At 35.2% G+C, this 26,267-nt stretch overlaps 1 long non-coding RNA gene across 1 annotated transcript; it reads right to left on the bottom strand.

The window, feature by feature from the left end:
• Positions 1-12,700: 12,700 nt before the first annotated feature.
• LOC143303911 (uncharacterized) lies at positions 12,701-16,592 on the bottom strand. The gene is made up of 3 exons (XR_013060592.1): positions 16,320-16,592; positions 15,772-16,238; positions 12,701-12,934 (listed from the first exon to the last, which is right to left on the bottom strand). It is a non-coding gene; the product is annotated as an uncharacterized LOC143303911 (long non-coding RNA).
• Positions 16,593-26,267: the final 9,675 nt, after the last annotated feature.

The raw sequence follows: 26,267 nt of genomic DNA, 5'->3' as shown, positions 1-26,267 counted from the left end.
CATCAATATGGACTCGAAGATTGAAGCCCGCTCTTAACAATCACCTCCTAAAACTTGATGTACGATTTTTTGCCGTCGTCTTATTAAATTTTGAATGAAAAATGTGCCGCCGGCATTAGCATAATCCAAGGAACACCGCGAGAAGGTTGCACGCTCGAACTCGTGCCACGCGCCAGAAGAAAAATGATTATAAGTTATGCGAATTAAAGAAATTCCAGTAATGGATACCTTTTTCCATCATACACAATGCATTCTTTCCCTTATTCGATCGAGTGAATGCTGATTATAAGAATTTACTGTGAAACAAGCAACGTTCTAATTACCGAAACAAAGTACGACATAATTAAAAAATTTGAAAGTGGTGTAAGTGGAGCAGAATTAGCAAAGTATAGAAACTGAAAAAGTCACAATCACAGACGTTAAGAAGCAAAAACGTATTGTTGAAAATTATGTAAAGCACGTAGATTCGTCAGATACTGGTCACGAAGAGCCTTAAATATGCTGATCTAATGAAACGCTTTCATTGCTACAAATGCGATAACAATGGCGATTTTATGGAAATGGAAACAGTAAACGAAGGTGGTAATAGAGGGGTGTCTTGTCATGTCGAAGTAATGGTGAAAGGGCTTCGACGATTCTAATCTTAATCTGTATTTAAATAGATGAAATTTCATACCAAGAAATTCGCTGCTTTTTTATCCGAAAATTCCATTATGCGATCAGCTTGTCTCGCTAGTAGTTCGCGTCAGGTTTGTTTTTGAAATTTTCAAATTGGTCCTTAAATTCTGTCATTTGTTCCAAAGAAGCGTACGTGTGCGTCTAATGTAGGTGTTTGACGCAAAGAAGAATCCTTGTCCGATTCTTGTTGTTGATTGCTCCATATCTTTGCACGTACCTTTCGAACAAAGCATTTGTATCCTTACACGATTATTAAGAAGGATTGCGCGAGCATTGGTTGTACAAAAGGTATCTTCACCGACACAATATCGTTGTACGAGAAGAGTAAATAATTGCAGATGTGGCAATAAAGTGTTAAAAAGTCGATCGAGTCTTTCATTTAATCTGCTCGCTTTTCACATTAATAGGTAGTACCTACCTTAAACAAAGGGAAACAGTTTCTTCCAATTTCCATCGAGTTAAGTCGTGTGCTAATCGTCTTTTTTCAGGAACGATTATACCTGATGGATACGATTGAGCACGCTTCACAGCGTCGTGCCCCTTTTCCATAGAAAATGGAACGAATTTTCTCTTCGATGCTTTTAACGGGCAAAATGCTTTCAGGACGCTCTGTTTTATATGTACATTCTCCTTCGTCTTTTTCCGCACCAACGTAGTTTCACAGATTCAGATAATCGGGATAGCTGTTATTTTACGGAAAGGTTATTTAAAATATTTTTGCGTACACTAAGCGTTGTTGAAAAAACAATTAAATGTTTGGAAAATTCGTGTGGAAGCTGTTGATAATCTCGAACATTGTTGACTGTAAGTGAAAGATATTTCCAAGAAATAGCGGAATCGTTGCAATCCAGTTAGTACATTTCCCAACAAATAGCTTTATTGTTGGATTTATTTTCGCGAAATACTTACGTGGCATGAAATGCGCCGCTTATTTTGAAAGCGGTCTACTTCCATTTTCCTTTCTTTTGACGTATCGAAGTGATTGCGTTTCTCTCGGTTGGAAAGTCCTGATAAGGTCTGCTTGGTTTGGTCACGTCTCTATATGTCTAAGGAGGTGTAAATTCATTATACAAATAGCTCTTTTTAAGAGTCGATCGATATCTCTTTTCGGGGTCATGATTGCACTTACACTAATCTCGCCGTTAAAGAATTGTACGATTCGTTCAATTTTTAAAAATTGTTAAAAATTCACGTTTTAAGTTTTAATACGCGTTTATTTATAATTAAAAGCAGAACAAATGAAATACTGTTATTTAATTTCAATATCATTTATTTTTGATTTATTGCTGCCTCGACTGTTTGGACGGGCCAGAAATTACACCAATTGTAGGAAACGGATTTACGCTTTAAAAATAAACGGTTAAACAATTTCATTTATTAACGAAATTTCAATTGATTAAAGCAACGGAATATTTTCAGACTTTAATTATAAATTGTTTATAAATAAAAAGTTTAAACTCAAGTATATGTGTGTTTTTCGTTCTCGCAATGTTTTCAAGAAATGGACCTACACCATTTTCGAAACGAACGGTGATGTAACATAAATACATACAAAGAAAGGTTGCGTTTCAATGTAACAAGTACAGTGTAACGAAACTTTATTTAAACGAAATTCTCAGGGTGATATTCTCAGGGTATATTGATCAAGTCTCTCTTCTATTACAGTCAAGCATTCGTTAAATTGATTTTCATTCTGATAGAAAAGTTCGGAATGTCTGTTTACTGAAAATAAATAAAAATATATCATTTCTGATTTGCTTTTCTGGTTTTTATGACACGATGAAAAATACAGACAGCTGAAAAATTTGTTAGATATTACTTTAAACTCTTCGTAGCTTTAGACTCTGATTAGTACATTCTTCTCGAACGCTGCTTTTCGTAAGAAAAATTATATCAGCCGATGACGGCATTGTATCCTTTACAAACGCATAAGAACATTTTCTATAGAGACAGAACAACAAGCTTTCTTCTGGATGCTTTTAGTAGCTAAAAATGCTTTCAGGATACTCGATATACGTTCGTCTACTGGCGTTCACGCGTACATACCAACTTCTCTCCTTTTCTATATTTCTATTTTGCCGGACAATAGAAGTTGCTTGATAAAACACCAACAGCCTCTCGTAATTTTCCAAGCAGACACCTCGAATGTAGGTGCGCGAGAGAACGTGGCGGAAAATTGAAGTGTAATTTTGCGAGAAAAGAAGCAATTGCGAATAATTAAATCACCGCTGTTTTCCAACTACGCCAAGGTTCCTTGTAGCCAATTCCACATTTCGAGTTATAAAAAAATTTGATGACTTTGTTTAATGGCCTGAAGACAGTTTTGTTAGTTGCAATGTACCTTGAATACGATAGATATAGGATTATATGTATATCAGTTGTTGAATCTGATTATCAGATTTACCAGCGTGTATTTTTTTAATCTGTATGTTTGGTTGATTCGGGCAACTGTTTTATATAACGTTTGCTACACTTTGTTATCTTTGGGGCACTTCCATCCGTATGCCATGCGTCCACAGTTGTTTTATGATGTTTTTATATATCAACCTCAACTTACGTTTTAATTAGCAAACTAATAGTTTGCCGATTTTAGATGTTTTACTGATTCGCTTTGCGAAATTACTGCTATTTAGCCTGACTGACGGACACGCCTTCTTACCTAAGGTAAAATTGACGCGAATGGATTTGTTTTCGTTCCGTTACAGTTCTCCAGCCAGTTAGCTGTACTGTCTAATCGGTCTTGTCAGTTTTTTTATGGCTGCCGATGAAGTGTCGCAGGATGCAAGAATTACGGTACATCTGCAAACGTCGTTGTGATCACTTTTTCTGTAAGTCTATAAATTACCACACAATCTAACGTTTTAACAACTGATATACATTATGGGAATATAGAGGCTAGTTTATTAAAAGTACCATTGGGACTCTCAATTTTCAGGCGAAACTTACTTCGAAATTTACTGTGGAGAGATAATATAAACTTTATGGAAATAAATATAATTCTCTTTAAAATTGTGCAACTATTAAATAAAAGAAGTAAAGAATTTAAAAAATAAGGTAATATTTATTATAATTTAATAGGTTCTTGTTAAATCACTCCTTAGTTGAACAACTTTCTACTTCAGAAAAGTCTGTGCGATATATATTGCATCGAGAGCATCTATATCATAAAGTTTAAATAAAACGGAAGAGTTTGTAAAGTTTATTAAACACGCAGGAACCTGATCAATACCCGGCGCAACAAAATACGCTAAAAATATTCCAAATATTTTTTTTTGCGACAAGATCCTTGCGATCTTTCACTTTAGAATTTATTTCAACCAGCTTCTATTTTCGATTGCGAGTTAATTAACGAATCTTGTTGCTGCGCTGATGAGTTATATTGTTGGATCTCCCTTGTTTCGTCTTTTCTCTCCTCGAAATCAGAGATCAGGATCCGGAAATTATTCGTGTTCATCGTGTCATTTGTATTCGTCAAATAAATTGGTAGGCTTTTACTTTTGTACGCTTAATTGGCGCGTTGAATTTAAGATTTTTGAACTCGTGGCCATTTGAAGGTCATAGCATTGCAGCTCGTTGAACTCGTTTCGACATCTGTTACAAAGCTGCGAAATCAAAAATAGATTATGCTATTTAAGAAAGTCAAGGTGATCGTCACTTTCTATCGAAACAAGTCCTTTTGGCAATTTTGAATATTGCAATTTGCCGATTCGAAACTGATCGACCTTTGTCCGAAAATGCTTGAAAAATCGTGAACCCCATTTGGCCGAACACCTTGTAGATTTGCTGCTTGATAATGCATATCGATTTTCTTGCCGCAAAACTACGAAAAATCGTTGACGAATTTGCTCTACTGCTATTACTTGCTGTTTACGATTCTACTACTTTTGTTATCGTTCACAATGAAGAAGAATTTATCATTGGATATTGAAAAAAAATGTTTCGAATTTTGTATTTTCTAACATTGAAATCCGAGTTGATTCCGAACAATTTACAACGCTATGAGCGACGGGAAGAGTAAAAGATAGATACGTTTTATAGTTGTAACTTTTTAAGTTGCAGGTATTAAATGAAAATGTTATGAAAATTGAAACATTTTTTAACATACGGATCGGTATATTGAATTTGCTATTGTAAATTTTGAAAATCCAAGTTCGGACTTTTTAAATTATCGAATTGACATAAAGTCCGTACGTCGTAGTGTATGGGCTGACGCGTTAACGAATTTTGAATTCTTCGATTTCTCATATTTCAGAAACTAATTGCTGAACTTGAAAATTTATTGTGATCGATGTCTCGCCAAAAGATATCGGTTGGCACGAAATTCAGTTCCGAAATCGTTGGATCAAAAACAGGCGAGAAACCCCCCGTGTCTGGCCCACGCCGTGCTAGATATTTTAATACATAGTCGGTTTGAATTATTATCGAATTAGCAGCCATTAGAGCAATAAAGCTTATCGAATTTATGGTACGAGTATAAACGACAGGGCATTGAGGAAATCTTTTTGAACTGGTTGACAGGAGGATTTCAAGTGGGCGAAGCAAGGCATAGGAGAAGGGGAAGGGCCAGAGGAGGAGTGTGTGTGTGAAATCGATATACCGATAATATTCGAGCCAGAACCGTATGCCCGTTCTCGAAATTCAAATTCCCTGGTCGGCTGTGGCGCGGCCGATTATCGGTGGCGACGAACCTGGCTATATATATATATACCGGGATATATATATATATATATATATATATATATATATATATATATATATCGGGTGATTAATGAGCATGCCGATAGATGCGCGCTCGACTGGCCTCTCGCACCCTTCTCCGATCGTCCATGGTCGACGGATAATTTATTAAGATTCAAAAGGCGGCAACCGAAACGCTGCGGGCTTGCTGCCAAGCCACTGTTGCTCCGGATTCTATGGTAATCCAAGTTCACCGATGGATTCCCGGATAATTATGTTCGACGTTTCGTTGATGTAGCAAAGATCCTTGAACTAATGCTGTCGTTTAGCGAGTAAAGCAATGAGATAGAAATCCAGTCCTTATCGACGTCTCTGCGCACTAACGACGACAATCTTAAATCCAGTCGATGCTTTATACGCGGTTTCCTAAAGATGTATATTTGCTTTTATTAGTAGTATTTATTTGTTTGCAGGCCGTACACTTTATATATGTATATATATATATATATATATATATATATATATATATATTATATATTATATATTATATATATATATTATATATAATAAAGATTGATACGATAAAAGAAGAGGTGAGCGCGGAAACAGAGAGAACTATGCTCGAAGATCGATGCAATTATGTGGACCGTAACGGGTTCGATGAAATTCTTGGGACAATGTCTAATAGAAGACCGAGAGATCCGGAGACTGAAGTGCCTTGAGATTTCGAGACAATTTATTAAGTCGTTCGGTATTTTACGTGCAAAGAGTAGGTTGAGCAGCGGACGTAGACGACGAAAGAGTGTCGCTAAACGTAGGAATCTGTATTTGCATAGCTTCCAAGATTATTTATGTGATAACGATGGTAAGGTGCCCGGATAACAGAGCAGTACTCTAAAGTACTGCTGTATAGTTTCATGTTTTTGGTGCAAAATGTCGGGCGAACTTTGACAATAAAAATCGTTTCGTGTCATCAAGAATATTACCAAATGTAAAAGGCACGTCATCTTTTTCATGCAAAGAACTATTACGTGTGATACTTAGAAGAGATACTTAGAAGAATGTAACGAATCTTTAAACAGGAAATTTTTATTTATGTATTATATTATGTTTTCACCTAACAGATCTCATAAAGGATATAACCTAACAAACACGAAGATGGTACCCCGCTGGGGGTAGCCACCCACATGATAATCAAACAGCCAAAAAATTCTACCAAATGTCCAAATCGGACAAATTGTGAATGTAAACAACTAAATAAAAAAAAACATTATGTTTTACGAATTTTGAAACATTCGATAGTCGCGTAAAAATCGGGATTCAAGAGTTGCAATTAAACAGAGGCAGAAACGATTCTTTTCCTTGAAACTAGGATTTTAGATGTGGAACGTGGAAAAGAACAGCGTTAATGAAAGGAGCATCGGACGAATATTAAAGGTCCGCGATAAACTGAGACCTTTCATTCAAAAATCGAATTTTTTAATTTTTGATTCCTGATGAATGAAACTTTCACCAAAATGACATTAAACTCGTTATAGTTTGGAGCATAGTTGCTTACTTAATAAATGATATCAATAAGCAAATATAATTCAAATTATATCGTGTTTGGTCTCATTCTAATCGGATCACACAAATATATTTGCAAACGTTTAATTTAGAAAAAGTAGCGAATAAAAGAAGCTTTATTTTGTAATTGGTATCTAGTTTCGCGGTGGATCAAGGAAACCTCTCTCCTTTTCTTCTTCTTCCTAGTGAGGATGGTGACTGTGCAATTATCGAACGTTCCCTGTACTTACACCGGGAAAAATATATCTCTTACATGTAATATAATGTGTCAATACTTGTTGAGTCGATCTTTTGTAAAATATTATCGAAATCCTTACAATACATATTGTTACGAATTAGCAGAGCGAACGAGCTATTGCTTCACCTAGATCTTAGTTTTACCTAGATCAACATCTGTCTTTCGTAAAAAAATTCACTGACAATAGGAGACAAAATTGAAGCCCGCAGATGAAAACCACGTTTAGTACAGTTAATCTGCATTATCTGGGGAGAATCTGGAAATATAGTTTTAGAATATGGAAATAGTTTTCCATTGAAATGGATTCTCGTGGTTCTTTCTATCTTCGGATCAACTTTTTATAATACAACCTCGAAATCGTTTTCAGTATCCTTAAAAAATTCCTCCATCCAGAGCCATCTTCTAAGCTTCCTTCTGTAAGAAAGATAATAATTAGATTACGGATTTTTACGCGAATACATATTTATGAAAATTGCTTTACCAGCCAAGTATTATAGAAAACATCGTGCTATGCATATTTTATATACCTTTTCGTTTTGTATGCATCCTGTTTAATTTTGTCCTTTAGAAATTCCTTTAAATGCATCAAAATATGCAATCTACCGATAACCTTCGACTAAGAATCTATGTCTTCAAAATAGATTCATAATTGCCTGTTTCTCTCGTCAGCGCGTAATATAAGGTTTGCCTCGAGTTTTTCGGGCACCCCGTATATGCATATTATACAGAGCATATTTACCGCCGAATCTGTCACCCTCTTTTCTAGGATTCGATACGCAAAGTGCGAGCGGAAAGCGTAAAAATCGTCGTTGAGTCTGCGCTTAGCCGCATCAGACAGGGGATTCGATAAGGTTCAACTATTTCGATACACAAAACGCGGGACAAAACTGGTCCTGAGAGGTTCTCGATCCGTCATTTGCGTCCTGTTTGAGCAGTTTCAAGACACTTTCCGGCTTAATCGTCAGGTCGGCCGTTCAAGGGCACTCGAGTGTTAGAGTAGGTAGTTCTGGTGCTGGTACTTCTTCGTGCTCAACGGCTGGAAACAATGGATTTCGTTTCGAGGACTACTCCTGCATTACAAAAGAAGAAGAAGAATGCAAACTGGCAAAGGGGACCACACGTTTTTTTCACGCATCTGCTTCTCTCTGCGTACGTTCAATTCCCTATTTCGTATGATCAAGTGACTTTTCATTGTAAATTCCAGTGAAACCACTGCAAACCTGCTTACCAAGTTTAACTTTTATTTAACAGGTCTAAGGAGCATTATGAACGTACTGCGTCAATGAAAGAAAAATAACAACATCCGTATATTCTTGGCGACTAATCCTTCTCCATACTTTTTTTTTATCTACTAAATGCTTACGTAGATTCTGTCAAATAGGATATTTAACACTGGTTATGGTGGTTTATATGCCCCTTGAAAGCGAATACACCTACAGGTGTACCACATCGTTTGATAGCCTGCGTCGCTAAATCTGAAGGGCAGTTGGCGAAAGTGGTGTCTTTTTGGCTCTTCTTTTTCCTCCAAGGTGTCCAGGAGATTCGCCGCGAGACCCGAGAATGCCAGTTTCCTTGTAGATTTGGCGGTTCGGAATATACCGCTCTGCATTCGTAATGGTCCTTAGCTTTTCGTTTTGCCATATTGTAATTTTTACATTAAATTCAGAGACGGCGATCCATTATAAAATTTGCAAATTTTTGACAATCTCGAATACCATTGATAGAAAATGGTTCGATAGATTTGTCATCAACGACTTCGCGTCGTACGACTTGGCAAAGCCATTCCGGTACGTTATAACGGATCTCACTGTGGATCGTTGTCTCGATGGAAAAATTAAAAACAAAATTTTTTATTCCACCAGTTACCAACCACCCTGTATGTTACAAAGGTTGCGGCTATATAAGCAGATCTCTACACTCGCTAGGGAAGATCGTGCGGCAATTGCGTCCTGAAAAATCAACGTGGAAGACAATAACTTCTTGTCTTCCATCTTGATTTTTCGCAACTCAACTTTCGCATGGTTTCTTCTATACTTTCGGCATATGAGTGTCCGGACCTGTTTGCACGATCGTGGTCGATGTCATCATTCTAAACAGTTTTTTCCGCGTGCACATTACCACCATTTTGCCTTAGTTTCCGAGATATCCACATGCTTTTGTTAAATATAGTTTCCACTACACTTCATTGTGGCATATAGATTTCATCTACCTAAATTTCACTCATTGATGCTAATCCCCACGATTTTGTATTATTTCTTTATGCTACCAAACATACTTTTGTGTATAACTTAGAAACTAAGATTGCACATTGTTATCCATTGCACTATTACTAGGTTGTGCGTGGATATGTCTACATATCTGCTGACCTTCGCCATTAGTAGGTACATGATGGACAGACAGATAAGACGTAATGCAACATTTCCTATATCGATAGAAATCGGCGAGGTTGCTTTGTAAATGATTACTTGTATACATTTTTCTTAACCGTTCAACGTCAGAAGCGTGTTTTTTTTTAAATGTCTAATCTATCGTTGACACATAATTTAACATATAAATTGTTTGTCGTATGTATGTAGCTACTGACTTAACAGACGATATTACCTTTTTTATAAAAAAAATTATAAGATCGAGGTATAGCATTTGCGCATAAATCTTGTTTGTAATTCATAAGTTGTGCATACGACTAGAAATCATAATTCATTGATAATTTGATATTCAGTGCGCGTAGAACGTGCCCGTATCGCTTTCAAGTGAAACATCTGCATATTGATGTCAAATTGCAACTGACATGTTCCATTGTAATGGATTGCGGAAAACGAACGGAGGACACGTAATATGGAAAGCTATTCTTATTATCCTGCTTTACTATTCATAGTAAATAATATATTATGAACGTACAGATACATCGGAACACATCTACACATGGACCGTTCATTTTGAAAGTGGTGCATGTCCATTTCCTGAAAAAATCGTGAAAATGTAAAATACGCGTATACTTTAATGTGAACTTTCTGTTTATAAACAATTTGTAATTGAAATCTTAAAGCATTTGTTTGTCTTGATCCATTGAAATTACGTTAATAAATGAAATTGCATAATTATCGATTTTGAAAGTGATAGAAAGCCATTTCCTGTAGTTACTTGACCAAACGATCGAAGAATCAATAATCAAAAAAAAAAAAAAATAATAGCGATTGTAATTCTAACCTCTGTATCTGACATAATATTGCATGTACGGACGTGAACAAGTTGTTTAAATGCGATTCAACAATATACTCGTAAATTGCTATTATTGGATTAACTTGATATAATTAAATGTGGTTACTATTACGTTTAGAGTATTATGAAATTAATTACTTTCATATCGAAAATCGAGAAAAATATTACAACATTGGTGCCATCTTGCTTTCTTTTCTCAATTTTTCGACCTTGCATTAACATAAAAATCTGCTAGTAATGCGGTCTAACATAATGATATTTATTTTGGTTTTATTTTTTTTCAAATGTCTACTGACTCTGAGAAAAAACATCTAGTTAATTCTCAAAGTACTATAAATATATTTGGTAAAAGTCCAGCAATTTTTTTAACAGGAAGAGGCAAGCTACTATCGCCAGATTTAGAATTACGTTTCCCAATCCAAAACAAAATTTGTACGAAAAATTACGATATTACCAACTATTAATTTAGTTGAAACATACATTGTATCCTATTAATTTAAGTTTGGGTTAATTGTACTGTGTCCTGCTGTAATTGTACATCGTTATATATGATTTATGTTCAAATTGTATTGACGTATAGTATTAAACCAGTTTGTAACTTCTTTTATTATTACATTTTACACTTTGCTTTTCGTATATTTTCGTATATTATTTATTTTACTAATCACTGTCGCTATTGACCATACAAAATGGTTAACGCGATTTCAAATAAAATAAATAATAATAAGAAGGCGTCCGCTGCTGGGAAATATTACATTCGAATGATAGAAGCTTTATATTAATTATTAATATAAAAAGATATTCGAATAATGTTTAGATAATAAGGGGGAGGGGTGCTCTAGTGCGTTATGAAATTAGGAAATTCTGATTCTTTCGTAAAATATTTATTCGAAAAATTAACATTGATCGTTACAGTTTGTTATAAAACGATGATGCAGGTTCGGTATTCTCCATTTTACGCAGCAGGAAAATCGGAAAGAAAGTCAAGTACTTTTTCGAGGTTATTCGAACCGACCGAAAGCCAGCCAAACCTCTTTTGACCCCTCTTCTGAGGAAAGCTAATCCCATCAGAAGTTTTCAGTATGTTTATAATCCACTAATCGCTCGCCTTTCCCAACACAATTTAAAACTTTCCTCCGCGGCGTTATCCAACCCGCTCTCATTTGCCTCCGCCTCTTCAATCTATCGCCCTTCACGGATCCTTCTTCTTAACCAGACTTCATTTTGCGGCTCATAGATCGCCAAATTTCACAGAATTTCTCATCCTGCATTCTGGTTCTTCCTTCGAGCAATCTCTTCCTTTTTCCTTTTTTCTTTATAACTGGAATACATTACAATGAGTTTTAATATTTGGTAAACATTGTTTCTCAAATTTGTGTCAACCAGAAAACACAGAAAAATTATTCTGTAGAAAGAGAGATGTATATAGTTCCGCGTCTATGTTTCGTAACTGTTCAACTACTAATGTGATTCGAAACTTTTCAAGCAGGAACACATTGTTTCTTCACCGGAATCCTATGTGTAATATAATTTATGTTTTGATTCTAAAGAATATGAATCATGTTAAAAAGTGACCAAGATCGATATCGTAATAAAAATAAATTATAGGGTATCTACGCTCCGTATCTTTATTTCTTTAAAAAGTTATGACTGTACATCACCTTCGTTATCCAAGAAAAGTATAATATGCCAATATTTCTAATTATTATAATACTTGCAAAAAAAACATGCATTTTTAACAGATATGAAAACGAAAATCATATTTGTTGTTGAAAAATATTAAGAAGCTGCATAAGCATATTTGATGTTTCTGGCGATACTGAAAGGTAAATACAATACTGTCCGAATATATGGCCAGCAGTTACTCGTTTCTTATTTTTTACTACATTGTTACGGGATGGTCTTGGTCGGATTATTAAAATTCGTGCGGTGAAAATGATACCAAACACGACTATATTTGACCAACAGTTTGTTTAACTTAACTAAAGAAACTGAGAGAAGAAATGACCTGACTGCAGTACCTTATTGTACGTACGGTAGAGTGAGTACGAGTCGGATAATTTGGCCCAGTTTTTGGAAAGTTGCCTTTCCGGATATACGACCACCTCCGAAAATCGTTTACAATTTTTCTTAGAACCATCTAATACTATACTACGGCACATTTCACAAAATTTTGAAAAACGTATGATGTAGAGGTGTCTGTAATAAAATGTAATAAAAATAATAAAATTGATACAAAGTTTTGTAGAATTTTATTAATATGACATATTATCGAATTCAAAAATATCAAATTCACGTCAAATCAAATAATACAGTAGCATTTTTGCTGAAAACAAAATTACATTTTCCACACTCGAATAGTATGAAATATTTTATACAGATACTGCTGGACAACAGTAAAATCGGATTGGAAACCATTCTTGCATACAATGTGGGTGCAAAGGTGGTGTTCGCATGTAGCAATGACGTTATGGTATTTTGGTTTTGCTCGATTCCAGGCTTCAGCTGATTCATCTGCTGATTTCTTCATTACCTACTTCCAAGACGGTTCAATATCTGAAGAAAAAGAAGAAGAAATGTAAAGCTTAGGTTAGTTCGATCGCTGTCGTATTCGCATATTTGCATTCATTTTTTACTGCTTTGCCATTATTTTTTGAGAGAGTGATAATGGTATATTTTGTTGCTTGAGAGATATTTTTAAAGGTCCTACGTAAATGTTTCAATTCGACGCAATGCAATTCTTAACAGAATTAAAAATAAATCCTTGCCAAAGAAGAAAGTAACAAAGTTCTGTTAGGTATTTTTAAAACAAATTTTGTTATCAATTTGCATTGAAAAATAAAACGAGGAAGAATTTTCTATGAAAAACTACAGTGTCGAATATTATTAGTTGCAACGTTTATCTTTTTTTCTTGAGAAGAATAACACTAATCTATGATTAAACCGATTTCTATGTCAATTTCACCTCAGTGATATTAAATTATCTATCCAGTGAATGTAAACGAGGAAGAATAGCCGCGTGTAGAGGGGATATTTGCTGAGAAGCTCATACACCTGAAATGGAAGTTTACTCACCTGCAATAACGAGCCGTTCCCGGAGGGCATTGCGAGTACACGTGAAATTGATTGAAAGTAAAGATAGTTTCACTTGCTATATAAAGGGATTTAGCAGATATATAGTCATTCAAAGACTCGATAATTTAATAAATTGTGATCATATTTCGATGCGATTTCACGAAACCCCACTTGTTATTATTTACGTTTATGTTTATTTCCGTTCTATTCTTTTGCTGTTATTACTTTGCGAAAAAAAATCTTTATAAAAAGTGGCACATAACTGGTAGTAAAGTTGAGTACAGGCTGATTCTACGAGAAAAGACGAGACGAAAATGTAGAATAAAATTTTTTCATACGACGTTCCGTTTCCGAGAAAATCAAAGTTGAATATTTATCAAGTAAACTTAAACTTGGCTAATTCCGGGCTGAACGTGGGTAAATAACCGGCAGGAGGTTAAAATACATATGAAAATAAGTCAAATACGTAGAGTAAAATTTTTTTACAAGGTGCTTTCTTTTTAAGAAAAATACATTCGAAAGTATCGTGCACGTGTACCAGGCCAATTCTTAACGAAACATGTTCGAACTTTATTTTCTTCAACACGAGGATTTAAAAGAAAAATCTTTGTTTTACATCAGAGCAGATACCCAGAATAAAATGCTGTGTTTACTCGATTGCTCAAAGCATATATAAGCAAAATAGAAGTCAAAGTTAGAAATTTGTTAATTCATTGTTACCCTCACTTGTTACATATCGATTATTACAAATCATTTCTAATGTCATTACGTTGATACCGCCAATACAAAAACATTATCATCTGCAAACGTTTCTCTCCAATACAAATTCCTCCAATTCAATTGATTGGAACGTCAAACTCATTGCTAGTTTCAAATCCGATAAGATCGCGGTTATTTCCCCCCTTTTGAAATTTTGTAAATACAGGACAATTGTTTCTTACAATTGTTGCAATGTGTCGATACAGAAACAGATTTTTTCCATCTATAAGACAACGCGTACTAGGCGAGCACGCTGTCAGTTTCCAGCGTTTTTTCCGTAAACGATAAATATTCGAAAAAATGGAAGAGAGAAAGAACGAGTAGTTCCAAGTGAACTACATACGATAATATCTTTTTCGCAAGTGCAAAAATGCATGTGCATTTTGTAGTTGCAGTACATTTTGATATGGAAACCTTCCTTTCTTTTGCATGCCTCGAAACCTGTCGCCATTCTACGAAAAAAAATATTATGGCGACATAGTCTAAACCGGTTAGTTTACAAGATATTTTAGATTTAATTTTTTATGATTTATCATATGTCAAGACGATGCTATCCTTTTCTTTTGGATCAAAAAGTGTACATATATTTCTTATTATCACTGGGGTTGCTATCATCTTCTTGCGTGAAATGTCTCAAACTAGGACTTTTGGAAATTTGAGGTTATTTGCTTTTAGATTCTTGTCATTTGACGTTTCGAATAAACTTTCGAAAAGAGGTTTTTCGGAGCAGCAGCTATTTTACACGCGTAATTGGCACACGACTGACTTTCCTATATTTGAAAGTTGATATACTAGTTTATATACTAGTTTCCACTAATAGACTGTTTATTGAGCTCGATCGACAAGCAGCTAATCAGATTCGGGGACCAGAGTGATGAATAGAATTTGGGCGAGTAGTTTCTTTGCTTGAACCATTAACAATCGATCCGTAGTCAAGTTCAGACATAATTAATGATTACACGTGTGATTGACATAATTAATGATTGTACGTATTTGTGAAAATTTTTATATCTGTATCCCAGTATTTGGCTGCAAATATTTTCATTCTTTTGACGCAGTCTTTCTCTGGTATCCCGATATCTTTTTTCCAATTGATCTTTTGATCGAAGGTTAATACAACTATTTTCGTTCCGGTAGCTTTTGTAATTGGTGTGTTATTCAATACGAGTTTCAGATTGTTTGTATTTTATTCCTGGTCAAGATTATGCACTCGGTTTTCATCGGAGAGAATTTAACTCCGGTTTCGATGTCCAACTGTAAAGGTCATTTAGATTTATTCCATTACAGAAGATCGTGGAATCGCGAGCAAAGGGGTTACTGTACATTAGTGATTTGACATAACTGACCATATTGTCAATTACGGTTACAAACAAGATAACCCCCAAAAGAGAGTCCCTTTCTACGTTTTATGTTGCAATTTTGTCAGTTAGAAGACCGCTAATTTGATTCGGATAGACCTTTATCTTGAAAAATTAAAAAAAAGGCGAGTATTTTCCGTCTTATTCCCAGTTGGTATAGTACGGTAGCTATTCTTTTACATCAGATCAGTTCATACATACCTTTTTTAGATCAATTTTAGATATGAGTGCGTTGGTAATAAATCTTTCAAGAAAGACGTTGATCCGTTTTAGTGGCATACACTTGCTGGAAAGCGATTATGTTCTGTTCTTTTAAGAATTTTTATTAATTCTACAAATTTTTGTCTTTTCCTGGTTCAGGGATAGCTATGGTTTTAGCTCCTTTCCAGACGTTAGGAAATATACCTTTCTTCTATATTTCGTGAAATAAACGTGTGATAAATTCGAAACTTTGCTTGTAATTTTTTGAGGATTAGTAATTGTGTTGAGGATTTTGGTTGGACTAGGGCTTCAGTTTTTCCACTGTTGAAGAATGGCTTTAATCTCGTCGGACGAGATGTCACTGTTGAATGTAGTGTCTGTCATCTCGTTGATACTGAAAGTGTCTTCTTGGCGTTTTATTTTCCATTGTTTAAACTCTTCGTCGTATTCATCATCGTTTCAATTTGCTGCAACCGTGTAGACTATATCACTGATGAATTATTATTAATAGAGATTAAAGATTTGGATATATTATATCGGCTACTAACCCTTCTTAACTTATCGTATATTTTTAACAGAAGAATATTTTTATTTAGTTCAGAATTGTATTGCTATTTTAATTATTTGCTTCGGACAGTAGAACATTCACCGTTCTATCAAGCAACTCATTTTCTATTGGCGTTAATTTCAATTGTGGGAATTGCTTTATTAGCTGGTTGAGTTAATGTCGTGGTTGTTCAGTTTACTTCTGTCAAGCTGATCTTTTCTTCGAATTAATAAAGTTGGCAATTAGCTGTTTCAAAGTTCCATGAAATAGCTTTTGGCCGAAGTTTAGGGTTATTGTTGAATATGGTTGGAAGAACTAGGGTAGTAATATAATTCTGATATAATAGTCTTTTTCGGATTGTAATTCTTCGGCTACTTTCCGATCTAGAATTTCCGTGATGCTCGACGAGGCTATAATTAAACCTATAGCGCTTTCTTTTTCCGTTGTACATTGCGTTGTCATTTGGTTGTTATTTAACAAGACAATATCGTCGAGTTGTTTCGATATATCTTCTTCGCTTCTTGCATTAGTATTTTCTCAGTCCCATAATTCACCGTAGTCATTGAAATCTACTGGAAGAATGAAAGGCTTAGCGAGGTTGTTTATTAATTGTTTTACGTTCGATAGCAGGACACTGAAGCTGGTTGCAAGCTATACGAGCCGTCCCACCTAACTTGAGCATCTCAAATACCTCTTATTATCGATGATACGAAAAAGTGTCAGAGGGGAAACGTTACTTGATTTCCAGAGACAAATATGCTGGTAATCGTGAAATTATTCTCAAAGCCATTTATTTGTATTTCTTATCTATTTATTTCAGATTCACCGGCCAAAGTGATCTTTATCGAAGTAGCTTACTCGTCCTTTACCTCGTTCTTTATCTTTCGATAAAATATTCTCAATATCGCACTTTGCAAGATTTCAAACTCACCGATGTTCTTTTAATGGGATAATATTTTGTTGTCATCATGACGTTGTAACGAAGGTCAAGAAAAGTCCAATGATCTATAACACCGTGTGCCTTTAAGGTGCATGTTCTTTTGTATTTCTTAGCGAGTAGAAGCGATATCTCTAGTAAACACTATGCTTACTAAATGGTAAATGTCTGTCATTTACTTTCAATGTTTTAGTTTAGAGCGTTTGGCGTCTGCCTTTCTAGTTTCTTCCAAAAGGCATCGGAATGTTTGGCAGTTTGCCTCGAGTCAGCCCGGCGTAACTTCTTTGCACGTTCTTGCAATACGCTGCCACACACCTCGTGCGGTAGTTGGTACCGATAATACTTTAATTAGCGGAGCTCGGTATTTATAGTACGAACAATGTTTGAAAACTTTTTGTGCTGTTCGCGTGAAAGAAGATATAGAAGGCCAATATTTTCCCCTTCTTTTTCCGAGTTTCAGTATCCTTGAAACTCGCGTTGGAAACTAATCGTAATTTTCTAAATATTACAACTTGTTTCGTTGCCATCTGCTTCTTTTATTCGGCAACTTGATGAACCAACACTTAGTATTTTTTTCTAAATCTCCTTCTTCTATAAATCAGTTACTTCGTCTGTAAAATTTTTACTGATTTGAAAAACTTATTTTACTATCATTCACTCTATCCATCCATTCATTCCGCCTATTCTTTTGTCTGCCTTGCTTTCGTCAGTATCGCAGCGAAGGTACTAGGCATTTGTCCACTGGGTGCGATCTACGTAGTCTCTTGGTAATAGTATCACACAGTGTTTCAACCGTCGGATTTTGGCGCGTGTTGCTTCTAATGCAGTGTCTTTCGTTGATGGCTTTAGGAGTTTGTTCGACCGATGGGAATGTCTGTTTTTTATTATCGTTATTATCGTCCCTCGCGCACCATGGTATACGGGCATCTCGTTCTCAATAATTTCGATCGTGCAATTTTCATTTTCTTTCGGTTGCCTTTTGTAGCTGTGCTACAGAGAGATGGCCCATACGCGCGTATTGGTTTAATCATTGTAGTGTATAGTGTCCTTTTATCTATTATCTTCAGTTTCCATTTCCTCCTGATTAGCCAATACGGTTGTTTCGTGGTGGATGCTATCTTCTTTGTTATGTGTTTTATGCGACAGTCCCACGTTAATCTTTTATCTAGTATAATTCCTAAATATTTCGTTTCCGTTGTCCGCGGTACGATTGTTTAGTTTATAAATACCGCTTTTTGTTCTTGCCGATTTAATGCGAAGCAAATATTTCGACTTCTGTGTGGGCTGATTGTAATTTTCTTTTGTACTATCCATCAATGTAGTAGTTCTAGTTTGTGCGTTAAATGTCCTGTTGTAGTAGAATTGTCTCCGATATCGTAGACTATGGAATCGTCTGCAAATATCAGCATTAAATTCCTCATTTCTTTAGGAGGGTTTGCTGGGGTGGAACAAGTTCGCGATTTATGACGAGTTTCATCAGGTGCCCTAGTAGAACGTTTTTTAAAATTTTGCAAAGTATTGGAAGTAATGAGATCTATTGCGATCTCCATTGCGATGGCAGGTATTGTATCGTTATTGTATTATGTGCCTCGTTGAACAGTATTGTTTCTTGGCGTTACGTTTTTCAGAATTTTCCCCAGGATCGAAACGTAACCAGTTCTTTCTACGCTGAGATTCTTCATTAGTGTTCTGATTTCTTTTCAGTTCGTCCTAAATTCCTTCGGAGATCGCACTGTTTATATCGTCTATACTATATCATTGTTTGTGTTATGGATCTGTTTGCAGATGTCCTTTGGCTAGTTTGTTGTTCCCAAGTATATTTTTATTGCTGCAGTCTGTGCATATGTTTCTTTTATTCCCCGCATGGGATAGCGTTTTATTCCTTTGCGTACTAGAATTGTTGGCCCTCTCCTGATTTATTTGAAATAGCTGAGCACCGTTTTATGTGTTTCCTGTAGTAAGCATATATCTATCTTGCGTTGGTTAGTATGAATTTGTTTCGAAACATTTTCAACTTTCTCTTTTTTTCATTTGGAGTTTCACTTGGCTGCGGGAGTTATTATCGACTGTTGTCTTGGTTGAAACAATGCGCGTGTTATTCTACTTTTTGCTAAGAGCTCTGGTGCTCTAAGACCTCTGTTATCGACACTAAGCGCTAGAACTCTAATGTCCCAAAGCGAGTAGCAACGAACTTTTAAAACCACGAGAACAGCGCCGAAATAAACGCAATGTAATAAGGAATAAATCGATTTACGTCTGTTCGTCAATATTTTCCTTCGAGAATACTCGAATCTTATTTTGTAGAAAATTTATTCTAGAAAAATGGAAGAATATCTGCAAGTAATTTTTTCGCTACAATCGATAAATAACGCAGTTACATAAAGTTTCGTTTTAAGCTGATTATTGCGTGAATACTTTCTATGGCGAGTGAAATTGTTTCGTACTCTCAACACGGGCACAAAATCAGATTTTCGAATAATTTGTTACATTGCGTTCGAACGTGTTGCTATAGAATTTCTATGCAACGTGCAGCGCGTTTGTTATCACATTTGTTTCGCATATCAAATCGACGTTATGCTTTCAATTTCATCTGCCCGTTACCCAACAACTCGTATCTCTCTCTATCCCTTTCTCTTCTATCATCTCTCATCCCATCTTTCACGGTTTCGTTTCAGCCCTGAAACTTACAGTTTTTCAGTTTTTCAGTTTTTCAGTTTTTCAGTTCCATCGTGTCCAAAAATTGGCCAGACGACAGAAGTCACAAATTTGTGAAATCTCTCGCACCAACACTAGAGAAAGATTTCGAAACGAAACATATCACTATGGTTTTTAAATCAAATATTAATCGTTTTATTCATATTGACATACATAAGTAGGCAGCTTCGGTGTACTTTGAAATTTCAAATATCGACACTAAAAATATTATTATAAAAGGAATTTGCTCGCACTACTAAATCTTGAACGCAACGTATTCATTTCTCGTTTAAATTGCAATTTACTTGCATAATTTATTCTTGTTTAAACTCGTTTATTCGTCAACTAGGTAGCTTTAAGATTTGGCGGAACATTTTTCTCGTTTAGACGACTAACAACAATTCGTTTCTCATTTTTAAACTAACGCTTGTGGAAGAAACTTTATCTTCGACATTGATTTGCATGTAATAACGATTAAAATAACTTGAAGCTGAGTTATTATGTATTACGGAAGAAGGTAACTGTTACTTGTTGATGGAAATTCCTGCGCAATGTTATAATCATAACGTTACCTTTAGAAAACGTGGCCTCTTTTCGTTTAAGTAAGCAATTTAATAATATTCTCGCAATATCGATGCTCGTATAGTGTTAATCCTTTAGATATCGTAAAAGAGGATATTATTTCAGTTAATATTTATTTGAAATGGTAGCGGCATGTCTGTAAATGGATTTTCAAGTGCAGTAGAACTTCCATTATACGAACTAATTGCTGGACAAAAGTGTTCGCATAAGAGGATTTTCACATAACAGAACGAGCGTTTAGCACTCGTCCGATTTAAGATTGCGGACAAACTGAAATGAAATAAGTACAACTTGTACAGCAGGTAACATTGAATACAATTAAGTACAATTTAAATACAATTGAATACAAAATGAAAAAGGTGCTATTGTTCAGTCCTCCTTCTTTTCAATGAAATCAAAGGAAACAAACTTATCCCACATTTTCTTGCCAGCTAAATCACATTCTCTTCGGGCTTGAAACCATTTAAGCTCGAAACATCTCGGAACAGTAGTACATCTTCGTCTCTGCTGTCATAGATTTCACCTGGACTGTTCGCTTCTTCGCCATTGTTTAAAACATTTTGCAAAGCAACTCCGCGGGGAGGATGTGCTCGATTATTGTAACTTTTATCGAATCGTTGTCACCCTGTTACGCTCGGCCTATCTCGGTCGTTGCATCCTGGTATTCGATGTAATACGTCATTTCCGCTTGGATCTAATTCCTCGGTTTCTTCCATTATTTCATGCAACGAAAGTGACTATGGTCTTTTGTTCTCTACGTTCAACCAAGAATTTCCCACCATATTATCGCACTCTTTTAAATTTAACGTTTTATGGACTTTAATTACATGTTCGTTCTTAATTATGCCTGTGGTTAGCAGAAAGCCTACACGCGCATCTACGTAAACACGCTGTACGTTTAATAGTAGTTGAATGATAAATATACTGTTCGTATAATGAAATGTTCAAGATATCAAATAAATGGACGTTCGCATAATAAAACGTTCAAAGAAGAACACGTTGCTGTAACAGAACGTGAAAACAACAGAACGTTCATAGAATGAAACGGAGCGTTCATTTAACGGAGGTCCTGCTGCAATTGATTTCGCACGATGCCAATGCTTTGTGATAGCTGACTGAAAGTTGGCCGTGGTAGAAAAAGCTTTGCTCCGCACGTAAAGTCACGAATCTCGTGGTAAAAAAAATTAGAGACAGTCCGTCTAATTTTTGGACGACGCAAACATTTCGTTGTAAAGCCGCGCAGCTTACAGGCTAGCCGCTAGTATAAATAGGCAACTAAACTGATACGGAAATTGAGATCCGCAAACTATGCAACCGCGACTGAGGCATTGATTGCGCCGTGCTACGTTCCGCTTCGCTGCTAACGTTTCAATGAATAAAGTTAACCAATAAAGCATCGAATCGTACAACGTTTGCAAGATTGAAGGTATTCGCGCGCTGCAACGAGTTGCGTTTCGTTAAAATTAATGCCACGAATCGTTTTTACGCATCGTTGAAATTGCGGAACGATACCCACCGAAACAGCGAGTTTCATTCTTCAAAAACGAAACTGTTACTCCGCCAGGCATTGATTTCTAACGATTTCATTTGAAATTTCTACCGTCTTTCGCGTTTCATTTTTTATTTGCTTCGCGTTGGAGACACGCGCAGACACGCGATCAGCGAAATAGCTTTACATAGCCTCGACAAATCTCTACATTTTTGCATTTTTTTGACATTTTACAACTAATGTTCGTATACTAATAGTTAACTATGCAAAAGTTTAAGTATAGCCATTGCTCTTTTATCATTAAAGAATGTAGAAAAAGCCAAATGCGGTGAATTAGAAAAGAAATTTCTCTGAGAAAGGAACATTTATTTAAATAGAATTAAATAGAATTTTTTTAACTTACACTATATTATATCAACTCTTAGACTGTAAACGTGTTTACGGTGCCCTCAAGGTGTAAACGTGAGACTTTCATATTCAATGCATTTTTCAGTAGGTAACACTTGTTAAAGTGCCAAAAAATTCATATAGCATGTTCAAACGTTCTAAATTAAGACCATTTTAAAACTTTTGCCACATAACCTTTTGCAGGTGGGGCGAAAAAAGTTTTTCTATTTACTTGCGAGAAACTTAACCCGGTCGAAGTAACCCGGACATGAAATACTTTTACAGTTTAAGGTTTAATATTTCCTTTTTTTTTTGTTTGCTTCTACACGTTAAACACGCGAATGACGCGTCTGATGCACATTCCTCGCCATCCCAATGAAAACAACGAATATATTGGACCCATGTTTCGTTATTACAGTCTTTTGAAATTGTCGCTACAAAAATAAATATTACACTCTCAACGTGTCCCACATTGGGTACGTACGCATTTCGACAGTAAAGTAATAATTGTACCAAGAAGGAAACAAGATGAACGACACGACGTCGAAAATTCATCCCTCGAAAATTTTGATGCGTTGTCGAACGCAACAATCAGCTGCGGTCAACGACAGATTTCCAGCATTCTTTTATCTTTTGCGCTTAACGAAAAGTTTTACATTGTTGCCGATTGATTTTGTTAGTTACCTCCCTAGATATTGCATTGTTTCTTCACTCAAGATGTTCTTCTAATAATTCCTGATATACACAAACGAGATTTCTTAGAAATAAAATATTTTCAAGTAGAAGTGTAAAATATAAGCATTTCGAAAGAACGCATGATAGATATATTTATGGCCAGTTTATTTCAATTGCAATACTTAATTAATTAATCAATTTAACATTTTTAATACGGTAGTTACATTGGTCTTGTTACAAAAGAATTGGAGATAAACTTGTCATTCCTCTTAATTTCGATCTAATTGTACATTTAAACGTGTAGTTTGATAAAGACTTTTTTTGAGTGCTCAAAGGAACGTTAACTAACGCATTCGCGACATTTACTGCATATGATGAACGACGTGGCTATCCCGGAAACTAAACGAATAAAACATCTAAGTCTGCATCTGCGACTCAAAAAAGCACGAAAAAAGCAATTGAAAATATAACAGCAAAGAGCCACGTCGCCAAACTTCAACACTGCGGTCAATTATCCTCAGAACAGCTGTCAGTGCTCCGTGAGATGCCCGCTGTGTATATGAAAAATAGCAACTATCCAAATACAGAGAGATGCAAGGAAACGTAAGGAAAGGGTTACGCAATATCCAATCAACCAGCCCTACCGACGTACAATGATGGATTAAATGAAGGCTAAAAATCCTGCTGACTCTCATGAGATACTGTAAGATGATATCCTTCTGGAGATAGTGATCCACGTGATAATTTACAATTGCAAGAACTTACCGACTATCCAACAAGACAAACCCTAGACAGAAATGAGGGAATCTTGGTACAGCGATTTATGTTTTAAACGTTTCTATTACAATTTCCATTCACAAACTTGCAAAAATATGCAAAAGTTCTATTGTAGTATCGTAAATATAATAATTAGTTTATTAATAATAAATGGATTAACAGAAAACAATGGTTATTTTTCATGAACTAATCGTAATTAATTAACAACTCTCGTCAACATAGATTCAACTCTCTCTCAACAACGCTAACAACACTATCTCGAGAACGCAATCCGCACTCTCTGGCTTCTCAACTCATACCGCCGTTAATTCGTTTATGTCCTTTAGCAACCCTTTGTCTTTTGTCTTATATCTTTTGTTTAAGCCCCATCATGCACATGCTCAGCAACCGCTTGCTTATAATTCGCACGACACCCCCCCCCCAGACCTCTCGTCCACGATACTATACTATAATAAATGAAAATGACTGAAAATGTATCGAAATAAATTGTGAAAATTAAATATCGAAAGAATTTATAAAGGAAGATATAAAAAGACTCATTTGTTTCTCCGATACAAAGGACCATGCGTTCAAATCTTTTCGGAGCTGTTTTACCACCAATCTAAAGCATCCAATGCACATACAGTCACTTTTTTCGAGTTTTGCAGTTGTTCGCATCTGCTTGTTAGAATGTTATCTGAAAAATGTTTGTAGTAAGCATATTTAGATCAGTCATTAAAGTATGAGCGATAAAGGCGAATGTCACTGATAAACTCGAAAGTTTAAATTATGAATCTTTAAAATATATTTTTAATAGAAATACTTTTCATAGAAGGAAGGATTTTATAATAAACTGTGAAAGCTGTAGTACATATTTTACACATAAGTATTTAGCAGGAATTTAATATAGAACGATCCATTGTTCTGTAACTATATAATAGCGGCAATTATCGAACTATTGCAAAAGATTTCTTCTCTGTACGGTTAAAAACATTCATAAAGCATGTTGTAAAAGGAACGCGCAAAAGGAACATGGGAAAAATCGTAAGTCGAAGTACATTCAGCATGCACGTACTAGGCGTTTTTTATAATGGAATTCCTGGCATCTCTGCACCCGGTTACCAGGTTCACTCGCTACTGAAAGTTTAACGAGGTATGTCGGAATCCGTGTAGCGTTTTTGTCGCACTTTTGTAACATGAATTTTGTCGGTTCGAATGAAATTTTCAACGTTAACGGCAAACGAATAAAAGCAAAGAAGTTTTAACGCTTCACTATGAATGTAATTCATCGATTGAATTTGACATTTGCATCGGGATATCGCGTCCTTTATAACATTCCTAAATATCGTTCTTGTGACAAAAAGTCACATTTTTGTCGTAAAATGTTGAATAAATTTTAGACATAGTTTATTATAGCCATGTACACGCTTATAACCTGTAGTTGTACATACGCTAGCAGTAATATGATTGACAAACGTTCCGGTATAGACACGTTACTGCAGTACCTTTTGCCTTCGATCGTTTAATTTAATTCCATTTGCAAATTACATTTTTTATTTCTTAGTTTCTCACGATGTTAAATAACATTATGTGTTTATGCATAAAAGTATGTTTGGTAGTATGTGTAAATAATAATAAATGGTAGTAATCGAATTTACGATATATTAAAAAGTTGTATGAAATAAAGATTCAGTTGGTTCGGTTGATGCTGGCGAATATTAATCTAACCCAACCTATAACCCGTTAATTTATCTCTGTTTGTTTATATTAAAGATGATTAGCATCAATGACTTAAGTTTACGTTGGGCTATGTAAAAGTGTGATGAAAATTAAATTTAATTGAAATTTTGTAAACATGTCGGAAACGCCAAGCGACGATGACATGTATAAAAACTCGTTAAAATCGGTGAGGTGTGCTCTTTTCTATATAGTCAAATAGTTCCCCCAAATAGTCGAAAGAAATATTTCTTCCTGCAATTTTAATTCGTATAAAAGTTTCAAACGATATAGAAAATTAATTTTGGTAAAGACGAAAAAAAGTAAAAACATGAGACGATCATATAAAGGAGGAAAAAAGGATAATGTTACGTTTTATCGTGTCGAGATTTATAGTTACACTTATATTTATATTTTTAATTAAAATGTACGTATAGTCGAATGCATATCTTTGGAAATTGATAGAAAAATAGCAATAACGCTTAAATGGCTTTAGTGGAATTTTTCACATTCCATTGTTATACTATCTTCTCTATATATTGGAAACTTAAACAATATAAACTTTCGGGCTACTGATACTCTAACTGTATTTTAATTACACATTCTACTGTACGTGATAAATTCTTTCGTTTTAATTGAATTTTCATTGGCTATCGTTTCTCCGCAAGTAAAATATGGAAAACTCTGGATATGAAAGAATATCTTGAATTAGT

This window comes from Bombus vancouverensis, chromosome 17 (assembly GCF_051014615.1).
Source record: "Bombus vancouverensis nearcticus chromosome 17, iyBomVanc1_principal, whole genome shotgun sequence".
NCBI classification, from domain to species: domain Eukaryota; kingdom Metazoa; phylum Arthropoda; class Insecta; order Hymenoptera; family Apidae; genus Bombus; species Bombus vancouverensis.
Note: the sequence above shows the minus strand (reverse complement) of the source record. Positions and strands in the feature narration are given on the sequence as shown.